We start from the raw sequence: 5,734 nt of genomic DNA on the forward strand, positions 1-5,734 counted from the left end.
CATTGCTGCACAGAAGAATTACGTCCTGGAAGCACCGCTGGGTGCCAGGCCTGCTGCTAGAGCAACACCAGATGTTATGAACGTCTGGCAGAGCAAAGCTGATGACTACTCGATAGTTCAGTGTGCCATGCTTTACGGCTTAGAATCGGGACTTCAACGACGTTTTGAACGTCATGGAGCATATGAGATGTTTCAGGAGTTGAAGTTAATATTTCAAGCAAATGCCCGGATTGAGAGACATGAAGTCTCCAATATGTTCTATAGCTGCAAGATGGAGGAGAACAGTTCTGTCAATGAGCATATACTCAAAATGTCTGGGTATAATAATCACCTGATTCAATTGGGAGTTAATCTTCCAAACGATTGCGTCATTGACAGAATTCTCCAATCACTGCCACCAAGCTACAAGAGCTTCGTGATGAACTATAATATGCAAGGGATGAACAAGACTATTCCCGAGCTCTATGCAATGCTGTAAGCTGCGGAGGTAGAAATCAAGAAGGAGCATCAAGTGTTGATGGTCAACAAGACCACTAGTTTCAAGAAAAAGGGCAAAGGGAAGAAGAAGGGGAACTTCAAGAAGAACAGCAAACAAGTTGCTGCTCAGGAGAAGAAACCCAAGTATAGACCTAAGCCTGAAACTGAGTGCTTCTACTGCAAGCAGACTGGTCACTGGAAGCGAAACTGCCGCAAGTATTTGGCGGATAAGAAGGATGGCAAGGTGAACAAAGGTATATGTGATATACATGTTATTGATGTGTACCTTACTAGAGCTCGCAGTAGCACCTGGGTATTTGATACTGGTTCTGTTGCTAATATTTGCAACTCGAAACAGGGACTACGGAATAAGCGGGCACTGGCAAAGGACGAGGTGACGATGCGCATGGGAAACGGTTCCAAAGTCGATGTGATCGCGGTCGGCACGCTACCTCTACATCTACCTTCGGGATTAATATTAGACCTAAATAATTGTTATTTGGTGCCAGCGTTGAGCATGAACATTATATCTGGATCTTGTTTGATGCGAGACGGTTATTCATTTAAATCAGAGAATAATGGTTGTTCTATTTATATGAGTAATATCTTTTATGGTCATGCACCTTTGAAAAGTGGTCTATTTTTGACGAATCTCGATAGTAGTGATACACATATTCATAATGTTGAAGCCAAAAGATGCAGAGTTAATAATGAAAGTGCAACTTATTTGTGGCACTGTCGTTTAGGTCATATCGGTGTAAAGCGCATGAAGAAACTCCATACTGATGGACTTTTGGAACCACTTGATTATGAATCACTTGGTACTTGCGAACCGTGCCTCATGGGCAAGATGACAAAAACACTGTTCTCCGGAACTATGGAGAGAGCAACAGATTTGTTGGAGATCATACATACAGATGTATGTGGTCCGATGAATATTGAGGCTCGTGGCGGATATCGTTATTTTCTCACCTTCACAGATGACTTAAGCAGATATGGGTATATCTACTTAATGAAACACAAGTCTGAAACATTTGAAAAGTTCAAAGAATTTCAGAGTGAAGTTGAAAATCATCGTAACAAGAAAATAAAGTTTCTACGATCTGATCGTGGAGGAGAATATTTGAGTTACGAGTTTGGTGTACATTTGAAAAATTGTGGAATAGTTTCGCAACTTGCGCCACCCGGAACACCACAGCGTAATGGTGTGTCCGAACATCGTAATCGTACTTTTCTAGATATGGTGCGATCTATGATGTCTCTTACTGATTTACCGCTATCGTTTTGGGGATACGCTCTAGAGACGGCCGCATTCACGTTAAATAGGGCACCATCAAAATCCGTTGAGACGATGCCTTATGAACTGTGGTTTGGCAAGAAACCAAAGTTGTCGTTTCTTAAAGTTTGGGGCTGCGATGCTTACGTGAAAAAGCTTCAACCTGATAAGCTCGAACCCAAATCGGAGAAATGTGTCTTCATAGGATACCCAAAGGAGACTGTTGGGTACACCTTCTATCATAGATCCGAAGGCAAGACATTCGTTGCTAAGAATGGATCCTTTCTAGAGAAGGAGTTTCTCTCGAAAGAAGTGAGTGGGAGGAAAGTAGAACTTGACGAGGTAACTATACCTGCTCCTTTATTGGAAAGTAGTACATCACAGAAAATTGTTTCTGCGACACCTACACCAATAAGTGAGGAAGCTAATGATGATAGTCATGAAACTTCAGATCAAGATACTACTGAACCTCGTAGATCAACCAGAGTAAGATCTGCGCCAGAGTGGTACGGTAATCCTGTTCTGGAAATCATGCTACTAGATCATGATGAACCTACGAACTATGAAGAAGCGATGGTGAGCCCAGATTCCGCAAAGTGGCTTGAAGCCATGAAATCTGAGATGGGATCCATGTATGAGAACAAAGTATGGACTTTGGTTGACTTGCCCGATGATCGGCAAGCAATTGAGAATAAATGGATATTTAAGAAGAAGACTGACGCTGATGGTAATGCTACTGTCTACAAAGCTCGACTTGTCGCGAAAGGTTTTCGGCAAGTTCAAGGGATTGACTACGATGAGACCTTCTCACCCGTAGCGATGCTTAAGTCCGTCCGAATCATGTTAGCAATTGCCGCATTTTATGTTTATGAAATTTGGCAAATGGATGTCAAAACTGCATTCCTGAATGGATTTCTGGAAGAAGAGTTGTATATGATGCAACCAGAAGGTTTTGTCGATCCAAAAGGAGCTAACAAAGTGTGCAAGCTCCAGCGATCCATTTATGGACTGGTGCAAGCCTCTCGGAGTTGGAATAAACGCTTTGATAGTGTGATCAAAGCATTTGGTTTTATACAGACTTTCGGAGAAGCCTGTATTTACAAGAAAGTGAGTGGGAGCTCTGTAGCATTTCTAATATTATATGTGGATGACATATTACTAATTGGAAATGATATAGAATTTCTGGATAGCATAAAGGGATACTTGAATAAGAGTTTTTCAATGAAATACCTCGGTGAAGCTGCTTACATATTAGGCATAAAGATCTATAGAGATAGATCAAAACGCTTAATTGGACTTTCACAAACAACATACCTTGACAAAATTTTGAAGAAGTTCAAAATGGATCAAGCAAAGAAAGGATTCTTACCTGTGTTACAAGGTGTGAAATTGAGTAAGACTCAATGCCCGACCACTGCAGAAGATAGAGAGAATATGAAAGATGTTCCCTATGCATCAGCCATAGGATCTATCATGTATGCAATGCTGTGTACCAGACCCGATGTGTGCCTTGCTATAACTCTAGCAGGAAGGTACCAAAGTAATCCAGGAGCGGATCACTGGACAGCGGTCAAGAACATCCTGAAATACCTGAAAAGGACTAAGGATATGTTTCTCGTATATGGAGGTGACAAAGAGCTCATCATAAAAGGTTACGTTGATGCAAGCTTTGACACTGATCCGGATGATTCTAAATCGCAAACCGAATACGTGTTTACATTAAATGGTGGAGCTGTCAGTTGGTGCAGTTCCAAACAAAGCATCGTAGCGGGATCTACATGAAGCGAAGTACATAGCTGCTTCGGAAGCAGCGAACGAAGGAGTCTGGATGAAGGAGTTCATATCCAATCTAGGTGTCATACCTAGTGCATCGGGTCCAATGAAAATCTTTTGTGACAATACTGGTGCAATTGCCTTGGCAAAGGAATCCAGATTTCACAAGAGAACTAAGCACATCAAGAGACGCTTCAATTCCATCCGGGATCTAGTCCAGGTGGGAGACATAGAGATTTGCAAGATACATACGGATATGAATGTTGCAGACCCGTTGACTAAGCCTCTTCCACGAGCAAAACATGATCAGCACCAAGGCTCCATGGGTGTTAGAATCATTACGGTGTAATCTAGATTATTGACTCTAGTGCAAGTGGGAGACTGAAGGAAATATGCCCTAGAGGCAATAATAAATTTATTATTTATTTCCTTATAATCATGATAAATGTTTATTATTCATGCTAGAATTGTATTAACCGGAAACATAATACATGTGTGAATACATAGACAAATAAAGTGTCACTAGTATGCCTCTACATGACTAGCTCGTTAATCAAAGATGGTTATGTTTCCTAACCATGAACAATGAGTTGTTATTTGATTAACGGGATCACATCATTGAGAGAATGATCTGATTGACACGACCCATTCCATTAGCTTAGCACCCGATCGTTTGGTATATTGCTATTGCTTTCTTCATGACTTATACATGTTCCTATAACTATGAGATTATGCAACTCCCGTTTACCGGAGGAACACTTTGGGTACTACCAAACGTCACAACGTAACTGGGTGATTATAAAGGAGTACTACAGGTGTCTCCAAAGGTACATGTTGGGTTGGCGTATTTCGAGATTAGGTTTTGTCACTCCGATTGTCGGAGAGGTATCTCTGGGCCCTCTCGGTAATGCACATCACATAAGCCTTGCAAGCATTGCAACTAATGAGTTAGTTGCGAGATGATGTATTACAGAACGGGTAAAGAGACTTGCCGGTAACGAGATTGAACTAGGTATTGGATACCGACGATCGAATCTCGGGCAAGTAACATACCGATGACAAAGGGAACAACATATGTTGTTATGCGGTCTGACCGATAAAGATCTTCGTAGAATATGTAGGAGCCAATATGGGCATCCAGGTCCCGCTATTGGTTATTGACCGTAGACGTGTCTCGGTCATGTCTACATTGTTCTCGAACCCGTAGGGTCCGCACGCTTAAGGTTACGATGACAGTTATATTATGAGTTTATGCATTTTGATGTACCGAAGGTTGTTCGGAGTCCCGGATGTGATCACGGACATGACGAGGAGTCTCGAAATGGTCGAGACGTAAAGATTGATATATTGGAAGCCTATGTTTGGATATCGGAAGTGTTCCGGGTGAAATCGGGATTTTACGGGAGTACCGGGAAGGTTACCGGAACCCCCCGGGAGCTAAATGGGCCATGATGGGCCTTAGTGGAAAAGAGAAGAGGCAGCCCTGCATGGGCTGCGCGCCTCCCCCTTCCCCTAGTCCTATTAGGACTAGGAGAGGTGGCCGGCCCCTCTCTCTCTCTTTTCCCCCTCCGCGAATCCTATTCCAACTAGGATTGGGGGGGGGGGGATCCTACTCCCAGAGGGAGTAGGACTCTCCTGGCGCGCCACACCTTGGCCGGCCAGCCTCCCCCCTCTAGTCCTTTATATACTGAGGCAGAGGCACCCTAGAACACACAAGTTGATCCACGTGATCTATTCCTTAGCCGTGTACGGTGCCCCTAGCCACCATATTCCTCGATAATACTGTAGCAGAGTTTAGGTGAAGCCCTGCTGTTGTAGTACATCAAGATCGTCACCACACTGTCGTGCTGACGGAACTCTTCCCCGACACTTTGCTGTATCGGAGTCCGGGGATCGTCATCGAGCTGAACGTGTGCTCGAACTCGGAGGTGCCGTAGTTTCGGTGCTTGATCGGTTGGATCGTGAAGACGTACGACTACTTCCTCTATGTTGTGTCAACGCTTCCGCAGTCGGTCTGCGTGGGTACGTAGACAGCACTCTCCCCTGTCGTTGCTATGCATCACCATGATCTTGCGTGTGCGTAGGAAATTTTTTGAAATTACTACGAAACTCAACAAGGACAGGCTATGCATCAGGATAGGATTAACGGAAAGTAGTAACATGCTACACTACTCTAATGCAAGTAGTATAGAGAAGAATAGGCGATAT

The sequence above is a fragment of the Triticum dicoccoides genome, chromosome 6A (genome assembly GCF_002162155.2).
Source record: "Triticum dicoccoides isolate Atlit2015 ecotype Zavitan chromosome 6A, WEW_v2.0, whole genome shotgun sequence".
In the NCBI taxonomy this organism is placed as follows: Eukaryota; Viridiplantae; Streptophyta; class Magnoliopsida; order Poales; family Poaceae; genus Triticum; species Triticum dicoccoides.